Source organism: Herpailurus yagouaroundi, unplaced genomic scaffold, assembly GCF_014898765.1.
Source record: "Herpailurus yagouaroundi ecotype Mexico unplaced genomic scaffold, PumYag 202, whole genome shotgun sequence".
In the NCBI taxonomy this organism is placed as follows: Eukaryota; Metazoa; Chordata; class Mammalia; order Carnivora; family Felidae; genus Herpailurus; species Herpailurus yagouaroundi.
Window position 1 is genome coordinate 16461889 of NW_024412433.1, and position 12095 is coordinate 16473983.

Genomic DNA, 12095 nt, shown 5'->3' on the forward strand with positions numbered 1-12095 from the left:
GGCTTAGGCACTGTCTCCTTTTTCTAGATATTGCCAAATATCTCTGTGGTTCCGTTTGTTTGCCCGCAATTTTCCAACCAAGTGTTCCTTTAAACTTTTGGAATTTTGTTACCGTGATGGGTGAAAAAAAAAATTGTATCCAGTATAGGTTTGCTTCATTTTTATTTTATCTTTAGTGAATTCAGGCAACCATTCGCATGTTTAAGAACCTTTTTTATTTTTATTTTACTTTATTTTTTTAGCCAGGTCATAGAATATTCCATGTTGAATGAAATCACTGGTCTTTTTTTTATAAAATCAAGGTTTTGTTTTGTAACATCTGCAAAATTAAGCAGCCTCTATGTTGTTGTTCTTATCCTTCCATAACTCTAAGCAACTGGGCTAACTTGCCTAAGCAAACTGCTTAAAATAACTCAAACTAAAAACAAGACCATTATGGAAATGAAGATAAACAATTCTCCAACTTGACATAAAATTCTTTTCGAGTTTTTAAATCAATTTGAACCGTGCCTCCTCTTTTGTGGTCACGGGCTTTTTAGAGCACAGCTTGAAGAGAGAAAAACGTATTTAACGCATTTAAAGATTTTTTTTTTTAACCGGAAAACTAGAAAAAGAAAGAGAGGCACTTTTGTACTCAATCTCTATTGTATAACTTGGATAACAATTGATCGTCTGAGTGTAATCAACACGTCATTTCCATCCCCGTTATGCTCAATGAAGGATTTGTTAAATGAATATGAAGTTCACACAGGATTAAATGAGTGACTGATCTTTACGGGGGTGATTATGTTGTGTAAGTATCTGGACATTTGCCTATTTATTCTCTTGACTTTAATCTAGCCAGGAGTACGGATTCTTAAAGTAAATGCACTATAAAAACCAGTTAGTCCTCATTTAATATGTGATAAAAGTACAGACTTGTTCTCTTTCTTTACAGGCATGACTACTTTTTGTCTGTGATACATAAGACTTTGTTAGCAAAGTCAAGATTCTCCAGCTATTGAAAGGCTGATTTCAGCACCCCCTGGAAAGCATTCTTATTATCTCCTAACAGATTCCTCCTTTGGCCACTTTGACTTTCCCAGACATCCAATGCAAGTGCTCATAGTCTAACTTGGAAGCCCCAACTAATGGATAGATGTGGCTGTGGGGAAGCTTGGTTAACTCCCATCCATTGCCATCGACCTTGCCCGGCACAGCCCCCTGTATACACTCGAAGCACAATGGCTTTGCTTATCAGATTAATCAACAGATACTCTATCTTCAATCTTGATACTTACAACTTTTTAGTTGTTTTATAGAATAGGTTTTCAGACTGTGGAGATTTTAGAGACAGCTATTGTAAAAATTGCTGCTACATCTGCCCTTTACCTCTCTTTAGGCTTTTCACCAGCCATCCATGAATTCTCAGAGATAATGAACTGTGGTTCTGTGCGTTCAATTCCTTAAGTGCCCCATGACGTATCGTCAAGGCTCATAGAGATGATGGCTACATCCAATTTACTTACAGAATCTTCCTATTTTATGGTGGCTTTTGATTCTCCAATCACAAGTGCCTCTTATTTTATATCATATGTGACCCTCTTTATTTAAAAAAAAAAGTCTATTAAAAAAAGCCTCCTAAATTATTGAGAATAGTCTGTCTTCTCAATGTTGTTGATTTAGAGACATTTAAAATGGGTAAACCACACAGTCATAAATACCCTCTGATTTGTTATACAAAGATAATAGAGGACGTTAAAAAGTTCAGTTGAACCCAAGCAGCTCATTACCATGTGTTGATGATAATGTCTATGTCTATGAAGAGATCTTGGGTTTTGAAAGCACAATGACCACCAGGAAAAAGCAATCTGCCCCCTCCCCATTCCCTATACTCCCTTCTTTTCTTTTTATCTATTTTACACCCTATACCCAGAGAGCACACTGCTGCTTCATTTACAGGGCCACTATAATTTTTCTTGACATGGCAATTACTTTTTAATCTGGTTAGCATAGACTGTAATGGAACCAAGTTGTAAAACATCCTTTCTTGTTATTCTTTTGTTTTGCTTTTAATTTATTGCCTTGATTTCAATCCCTTTTATAAACCCATTAAAACTCAATTACTCACTTTGAAGTCAATCACTAATCAATTCCATTTATTTTGGTATTAAGGGGAGTAGGGAGAGTAGTTACCCAGTATGTCTCAATTTCAATAAATTTTGTGATAAAAATCAGATTATTTTAGGGTTTGCTATCGAGGCAGAGGGAGAATTCTACGCAAATAAAGAGAGAAGAGGCAAAATCCATAACCTGGTTGATGTTGTAGGAGGTAGAAAAAATGAGGTATGTGCAGTATCTGAAATGGACACTGACTTCATGAATTTAAATTGATTAGTGAAGATAAATGAGGAACTGTCACTCTCTTACTGGCTGGGGTCTCCTTTATGAAACTGAATCTAGGAGCTCAAAGCTAAGAAGAAGAACATATTTTAATAACAGTTCACAATTTTAAAAATGCTTATGCACACATGAATTTCTTCATTTTTTCTTCAGTGTGACTTTTGAGATATGTAAGGGAAGGCATTAGTTTTTCCACTGTGTAGGTGATGGTATGAAGGCCCAGAAGAGATTCAAGCAATTTGCTTAACGTCTCATAGCTTGCAAATGGAAGACTGAGGAAAGTCCTAGATTTTGGTGCTTTGGTATATTTTACGCCATGCCATTCTGAACAGTGAAGTTTCCAGGGCTTGGAGCTATGTGCTTTACTTACAAACGGTGGCTCTCAAGATTGCTAAATGTATTTTTCCTATTAGATCGGATTCTATGAAGGCACATGGGAATTCTATGACTATTCAGTTGTTGACAGTGGTGTACTAGCAAATCATTCTCAAAAAACAAAACAAAAAAAGACAAAAAACAAAACAAAACCCAAATCCTGACTTATAATATTTGCTGAGGGCACCTGCGTGGCTCAGTTGGTTAAATATCCAACTCTTGATTTCAGCTCGGGTCATCACAGGGTTGTGGGATCGAGCCTTATGTCAGGGTTTGAACTGAGTGTGGAGCCTGCTTGAGATCTCCCCCCACCCTCCCTCACTCTGCCCCTCTACCCTGTGTGCACGTGCATGTGTGCACGTGCTCTCTCGCTCTCTCTCTCATAAGTAAATAAGTGTAATATTTGCTAGTCTCTGTGGTGTGAATACTATCACTGTGATTGGTTTCAAGCTTACCCAAAAGATGTCACTGAACTCAAAGTTGGGGAACACACCCACACCCACGTGTTTTTTCTAAACCCATATAAGCTAGCTCAACACGACACCTTGCCATTTCACCGTTACAAATGAGGCTACTCTGTCCCATAACGGCAGGTTCTACTGCTCTCAGGACAAGATGCATTATTTCACGAAATGTGGCACATATATGCAAAGTGTCAAATTTGGTCATTCAGCAAATATTTAAAGAGTATCTATGACGGACAAACTTCTATGTTGAGCACTGTGGTTGGAAAAAGGAGTCAGTAGGAACTGGTCTGCTTCCAAGAGTTGCACAGTCTAGTGAAGGTAAGAGGGATGTACACAATGAGCAGTCATTCAGGAAAAAGTCTACCACACGGGATGACGGAGTGCATCACAATAGTGTGTCAGTGCCTTCTTCGGAGGAGAATTGGTGAAGAAAGAATCTATGGAAAAGTTAGCAGTTGCACTGAGAATTTAAAAATAAGCAGTTTTGCAACAAAGTTGAGAGAGTAAAGAGAATTTCCTGGCTTGAAGGGCGCGTAAAAGCAAAGGACAAGTTCTAAACATGTTCAGTTTGTACAAATGGTGGGTTAGACAAAACCATGAACAAGGAAATTAGCCTCAAGGGACCATCTTAGGGTGGTGTTTCTCAGATTGTGGTCTGAGCCAACCAGCATGTGAATCACCTAGCAAATTTGTTAGAAGTGTATATATCTCAGGAACACATTCCAGGTCACATTCAGAACCTCTCTGGTTCACTCTACATAGAAAAGTTTGAGGACCAGTGTATCCAGAATAATAAAAAAAAAAAAACAATCAAAAGAATTTGAGTAAGAAAATGTTGTTTTAGAGAAAAAAGATTCTGTGAGTGTATGGAATCTAGGTAGATGAAAGAACATACTGGAATCCGGAAGACAGGCTGGATTAGGCAGGAAGTAAAGAGGGTTGAAACTAGCATGGAGGCCAGAGAAATAAAAAGAATCATTTAGATTGGAAAACTATTTCGGAGTTGGGTTCTCAACTTGAGTCCCTAGACACCTAGAGAGTACCCATATGGGACTTGTGGGGTCCGTTTACCTAAAAATGTCCTATGAAATTTTGTACACTTGGGTGCATTATCCTATGGAGAGGGTTCATGCTTTCACAAATTCCCAAAAGGGTCTATAAATGACAGAAAGGTGGAAATCATTGTTTTAAAGGAAAAAAAAAAAAAACAGGCAGTGAAAGAGGTTTGATTAACTGGGTTGGAGGATAGGGAGGCTAAAGGATTGGGGGAGAAAAACAATAAAAAGTCCAATACGTCTCATTTTTCAGTTGGGAGATTTCAGCTGAGAGATTGATGATATTATTAATCAAAATAAGGGCAATGAGAAGAGTGAGCTTTGTTGAAAAATAAAGCAAGTTCTCTTTTACACAGAACAAACTTGGATATTTGCACTTCATCGATGTAAAGATGCCCTTCAGGCTCGTAGAGATATCATAGGACACAGTGACAAATAATAATATTTTATTCAGTGCTAAATATTTATTGGGTGCTAAATATTTTATCAGGTGCTTGCTAAGCCCTTTATATACATTCTTATTTAATTCTTACAACAACCAATTAGTTATTATTATTCTAATTTTATAGAAGAATCACGGTTCAGAATATTAAGTGAATTTGCTAAGGTCATAAATCTGGTAAAAACCTTGATGGTCTCTTCCCAGCTGACTCCAGAGATGACATTCTGAGCTTTTCTCCTATGGCTGCCACCTGGGTATTCAGTAGGTGAAAATCAGGTCTATTTGAGCAAAGGGATAGTACATTTGTATGGGGATGAAGCTTAGCTACACTGTCTACAGACTGGATTGTGTCCACACATTTAAGAACACTTTTCTCTATGACTAAATAAGAAAGAGACCATTGCTATGGCAAGAGATGCTGGTGAGAATATCATTAATCTACATGGGAATTATCCTAATTCTCCCAATTCTCTTGGAATCAATCTCTGCACCAAACCCAATACTCTTTCTCTACACTATTCACTTCTGCTCATATTTTTGTTACTGTTAGGAAAGTCATTAATTTGATTTGAAAGTCCATAAATTAAAACTCAACTGCAGTCAACGTATTCCTTTAAAAGGTTCTATATGAGATTGTTTGAGCCATGTGATAGACAGGCGATTTGAGCATAACATTCAAAATAAGAAATTAGTAGAAGCATGTAAATATGTAAATGACCTGTGATATGTGTAAGGCAATATTTAATGCCAAAGTAATTTTTCACTGCTTTCTATGGTGTTAGAGGTCAGAGAAGGGTGGTTCCAAGCATTTTATTCCCACTTCTTTAGTTAGATGGATTCCTTGGCTTAGAGTGAAAAGAATCAAGATAAAGCACAGTAGGACTCTGATTGTATGTTAACTTACTTTCTGGTTACCTAGCTCTGTCCTGTTGGGGTTGAGGGCAGAGAAAAGTTCTTGGTAGGAAAGGGGAGAGCTGAGAGCAGTCATTGGAAAGGAAGAGGAAGCCTGTCTGAGTTGCAGGGCACAATGCAAAAGAGTATTTCATATTAGTGGTTAGGAATGAGAAATATGTAGAAGGTGGAAGAAGGCTGTGTCAGGACAGAGCAAGGGAGAGGTCTGGGGTCCCTATACCATCAACAGGGTTATAAGAACACAGAGCAACAGGCACGGAGTTCTACATTTTCCTCTTTATTGATTTTGTTTCTCAAAAAATATATACACTGACATTGCTGTGATAAAACAAAAAATGCAATAAATCAGGCCCTTCGTCAAATCAATAACTTTTCATATTTGAAAGGACTTCTTCAGAAATACCATTTAGTCTCCTACCCAGCTTGGACAGAGTGAGAGCTAGTTTTTGTTTTTGATGTTGTTTTTCCAGTCCAGATTCTCTTTAGGGAAAACCTACAGGGAGTCTCTTCTGGGGAAAGAGACAGGAGGTCCTTCCTAAATCTTTGGAAGACTTCCTTCTATGGGTTATAACTGTCCCACTTCCGGCCTTGGAATCACCTTCAACAATGCCTGCTCCCCAAATCCTCAGTCACCACACCTTTTAAAGGGCTCCCCAATTTGGCTTTGTCTTCCTCCCTTCTCTTCAATGACGATGAATGCAAGTCCCCGTTGCTGAGTACCTATTTCTCTAACTTTCCCCCAAACTGTGCCCTGCTTAATCAGTTTTGCACACCGAGGCTGCTTTCGTCATGAACTCCCCTCCCAAGACCCTACAAGAAACTCTATGGCTTGTGGCCACAAGCCCAAATTCTTCTGTTGAGTTGTCAAGGTCCTTCATTCTGTTCCCATGACACTTCACCCATCTTATTTTTGACTCCCCTCTACTAACAACCTATGTTTTGTCAGAAAGACCTTCTGCCTTTCTGCCACATTCCTATCCTAATCCTACTGAGTCATGCCAACTGTTTATTTGTGCTGCTCCTCACATTTAAAATTTCATCTCCTCATCGTGACATATTCAAATGCTGAGGCTCAAAGTCCAGTTCAACTGTTATCTCCTCAAGGAAGTATTCTCTGAGCGTGCCAACCTTCATTTTTCTCCTCTGAATTCTGAGAGTGGGCTTAACATCCACACCCCAGAACTCCTCTGGCTTGATCAGATGCTATTGGTTTTTCTCTCTGTCGTTGCTTTGAGTAAGTTAGCACTGCTGTCCAAACGCCCCCTTAAGCTCTTCAATTACAGTAAAACTGCACACCACACTTCAGTATAATTTTCACAGGAAAGGACACTTAACAGGAACTCAGAAAGTTCTTAATGCTTGACATACAATCCACAGATCCATAATTTAGACCTAATAAAATTGATTCTCCTCAGTACGCAAAATCTGTCCTCATAGGAGACTTTCTGAAATTTTGTATTAGAACAGAAAGAACGTTCTTCTGGAGAGAAGCCCTCATGGACAGGAATTCGGCTGTCTAGTGTTCTGGGACATTCTTCTGATATGTGCACAAAAGCATACCTTACCTAGGGAATTTTCTCCCCACCGTGGCAATATTGAAGAACAAGTATAGGAGAGTTGAGATCTTCTGTAACTCAATGGTGATGATATTCATTGGTGAATATCATCTCTTTTGCCTGTGATTATTTCAAATTCTACCCTAAGTACTACAGAGCCAGAGCAGTGATACATGGGGTCAATACTTGCTCAATTATTAATAGATTTGGGGAAAAAAATCCTCACGAAGCCACTAACTACGCTGTGCTATGAAAACGGCCAAAGGCCTGGAAGTTTAGAGTGGCTCTGCCCCGCATTCAAGTTTTCTGGCCACTTTGCTGGAGATTCTCCCTTTGATGAGATTTTTACAGAATATCTGTGTACAGCTCTTAAAATAGTGATCCCAGGGGCAAAAGGAGTATTTGGTTGGAAATGAGAGGCTAAACCTCTTGGTAGCTTTTCTGCTTTCTTTTGGAAACTTTTTCATTTAATTTTTTTTTTTCAACGTTTATTTATTTTTGGGACAGAGAGAGACAGAGCATGAACAGGGGAGGGGCAGAGAGAGAGAGGGAGACACAGAATCGGAAACAGGCTCCAGGCTCCGAGCCATCAGCCCAGAGCCCGACGCAGGGCTCGAACTCACGGACCGCGAGATCGTGACCTGGCTGAAGTCGGACGCTTAACCGACTGCGCCACCCAGGCGCCCTGGAAACTTTTTCATTTAAATAAACAAATTAGACATTCTGAAATTCAAAGGCCCATACAATGAAAGCAGTCTCTGTTCATGATGGATGAGTCTGATGTTTAAAAAGAAGGCAAAAAAATGCAAAACAAGCTGCCACCCCTAGTTACAGAAGAAATAGATCACAGGTGACACTGGCTTCCCTTCCATCTGTGGGAGTTAAGGAATGCATTCAGAAAAGAATACATTTCACTCCAGGTGTAACTGGTGGGAAGCTTCTGGGCTATGTTTTGTATTATTCTTTTGAGAACATGTATACACCCCCTGAAATTCTAGCTCTTTAGAATATTTTTCAGCCCCAAACTCAAAACCAAGCTCGGATTTATTTATTACCACTAACTACCACATTTGTAATGTGTTTTCTAAATCCCCAGGCCCTAAAAGACAATGGTGGGTCACTTTGTTGGTAAAGACTCAAGCGTTTTAAGGGGAAAGAAGTCTTGCCACGTTGCTTTTGAGTTCTGGAAATGGGTTAATTGTTTATTCGCCGCATGTGAGGAATGCGAAGGGGCACCTGGGTGGCTCAGTCAGTTAAGTGTCTGACTCTGGATTTCTGCTCGGGTCATGAGCTCACGGTTCGTGAGTTGGAGCCCTGTGTTGGGCTCTGCGCTGGCCGTGCAGAGCCTACTAGTGATTCTCTCTCTCTCTCCCTCTCTTTCTGCTCCTCCCCTGCTCCTCTGTCTCAAAATAAATAAATTAAGAAAAAAGAATATGTAGGTCTGTAGGCTGCATATGTCTAGGTTACTGGTCTGAGATAGCGGTAAGTATTTGTGGCTAGTTCAGGGTGGGGTAGCACAGACACAGAATGTATACAAAGACCTCCCTAGGGTAGTTGTTTACCCTCCCAAATACTCTGACATTATCTCAGGTGGACTGTGGCAGCTTCTAGCAAATTCTGAGTTGATGTCTTCACTTCCGGTCTTCTACCCCTAGTGGTTGCAAGTAGGGCCTGCAGAACTGCCGCCATCCTTTAAATAATCTTTACTTCTCCAGCCAGCCCATCTACTGCCAGATTGAACCTTCTAAAGACAATTTCTAACCAGCTGCTGCAAGATCAACCCCCAGCCCTCCACTTCTATTAAATCCAGATTGCCTACAAAAGCATTCGGGAGCCTCGACCATCTGACCCCGAGCCAATTTCGCTTTGACTAGCTTAAGGGGAAATTACGTTAGCATCACCTTACCACTGGCTGGCTTTCTAGATGCCCTGGGTTTTTATGTTCTCCTGTCTCTACTCACTCTTTTTTTGTTTTCCTGGCTATTGTGCTGGAAGTTTTAGATTCAAATTCTGCTGCCAACCTCTTACGTACGTGAAAAACAGCATATTTGAAGGGAGACACATGGATTTATTCGGGGATGGGAGTTTGTTCTGTTAGCAAGGGATTTCAACCTCAGCACTAATGATATTTCAGGCTGGATACTTCTTTGTGATGGAAAATTACCCTGGGCGTAGTAGGGCATTTAGCAGTATCCTTGGCCTCTGCCGACTAAATGCTAGAAGCTACCCTTCCCACAGTGTTGACAACTAAAAATGTTTCCAGACACGTCCCAGTGCTACCCCTATTTTATTTCCAAGGCAGGGGGAAAAAATCAACCTACTAAGAATCACTATTAGAAATTTCAGAGACATATTATATCCGCATAACTGTCCTAATACCTTGAACACAATTTTCTAAAAGGACATAGTTCCTGCCTCAAGGGCCTTATGAACTAGGGGGCAGACAGATATGTAAGGAGCTCCCTGTAAAACATGTCCAAAACAAATGAATGTTGTGAAAGAAGCATAAACTCAAGGTTTGAGCCGTTAGAGGCACAGAAAGAAGGAGCCATCCAGATTTGGAGAGTGGAGGTTGCAATACATGGAAAGGACAAAGAGACATTGGCCTCAGCCATCTGTCTGGAGATCAGAAAGGCAGCCTTTGGCTCCTGGCTAGCTCACCATTGAAAGTCAATTTCAATACAGTTGTTGCTAAGGGAAGATTTTCCAGAGACCGAACAGGTGAAAGTTTTTGCAGAGGAATTGAACTCTAAAAGAAGCAAGGGCAGAGAGGAAGAATGGAAATGGAAGGGTCCAGGAGAAATGTCAGACTTTGTAGAATCGTCATATTTTAAATTCCTTAACTCTTGCGTGAAAGCAATCATCCCTGCCCATTCTGGTAGTCCCTTTTGCTTTGCTTTCCTTTTCACTATTCCTCCTTCCTACAAAATGGTTTTTATATGCTCAGAGTTCAGGTTCCTGGAGCCATTGATACAATCACGCCTTCTCCCAACACGCGCGTGCACACACACACACACACACACACACACACACCCCTTGATGGTATCAGAGTGAATCTAAATTACTGAAACCTTCAGGTGAGCCATAGCGGTGGCCTTTCTTATTTTGTCACAGGCAAGGAGACAATCAACACTGAGTGTGCAGAGTGAGGACAGTTGGAAACTCAGTTTTAATGTGACTCCTCTCTCCTTATCTATAAGAAATTAGAGAGGTAGTCAGTTTAACAATGGGGGCTAAAATACACTTGCGAGTGCATAGCAATATATCTGGTTGTCACAGTGGGGATTAAAGAACAGGAAGCCGGAGAACGTGCCATAATTGACAAGGCCCAGCCCAGGGTTTTTGAGGTCATGGCTACATGATACCAGCCTTTTATCCCACCCTGCTCAGAGAATGCAGAAAAAGCCAGGAAGGATGGAGCTAGCGTGATGCAAAACACAATCACTGTAAATATCTCAGCATGTGTCTTGCTGACAGTGGGAAGTCCAGCTCTGGAAGAAACACTGTCAGCAGTAGTATCTATTTATGTGAAGGATTAAGCTAGAAAATGCTTATTCTTGTTGATATTTTTAGTAGTTCTCTGAGAAATTTGAAACTGTTTTCTATATGCTTTTTTGCTTGTTTGGACTTTCATACTTATAACTGATTCTATCGAATGCATCCATAAGGTTTAGGCTGACCAACAGACTTTTAATATCTAAATTAAATAGCAGTTGGGTGGTTAGAAATATCGGGGGGGGGGGCCAGAATCCTGCATCAAATGTTAGGAAACCTGAGTTTGAAACTCAGATATATCAACTATTAGGTATTTGACCTTGACAAAGTCACGAGTCTTATTTGTAATACTCAAGTATCATTCTCGTGGTCGTACTTCTTAGGATTTCTATGAAGGTAAGATAAATCGATATATGTGAAAACATTTGGGAACTTTATGGCTAGAAAGGAAGGAGCCCACACGGTTCAATATTCTATTTTAAAGGCTTGACCAACTCAAAACACTCTTTTTTTTTTCAGCTTTATTGAAGAATAATCAACAAATAAAGCTACAATATATTTGAAGTGTACAATGTGATGATGCGATATATCCATTGTGAAAAGGTCCTCCCCATCAAGTTAATTAACACATTGACCCATCCATCACCTACCTCACATATTTGCTTTTTTTTTTTCTTGGTGAGAAATTTAAATTCCACTTTCTTAGCAGAATTCAATTATAAAATACGGTATTGTCAACCGTAGCCACCATGTTATACATTGGATCCTCAGACTTTATTCATATTATAACTGGAAGTTTGTGCCCTTTTACCAGCCTCTCCCCATTTCCCCCACCCCCCACCTGCCAAACACTTTTTCGTCTTTGTATCTGTGAATTCAAGTTTTAAAAACATTCCACATTTAAGTCATAGCATGCAGTATTTATCTTTCTCTATCTGGCTTATTTCACTTAGCATAATGTTCTCCAGGTTCATCCACATTGCCATAAATGACAGGATTTTCTTCTTTTTTTAAGGCTAAATAATATTCCATTACACATATATCACATCCCCTTGACCCCGTTCATTTACTGGTGGACACTTACATTGTTTCCATACCCTGGCTATTGTGAATAATACAGCAATGAACAGAAGAGTACAGGTACCTCTTCAGATAATGTCCACGTCAAACTAAAAATCTCCTCAGCAAAGGAAACCATTAACAAAATGAACAGACAACCTATGGATTGGGAGAAAATATTTGTAGACCCAATATCCCAATATCTGATAAGGCGTTAATCTCCAAAATATATAAGGAACTCATAGCAATTGAAAGCAAAAGCAAAACAAAACAGAATACAGTTAATAAATGGGTAAACAACTTGAATAAACATTTTTCCAAAGAAGACATACGGATGGCCAACAAGTACATA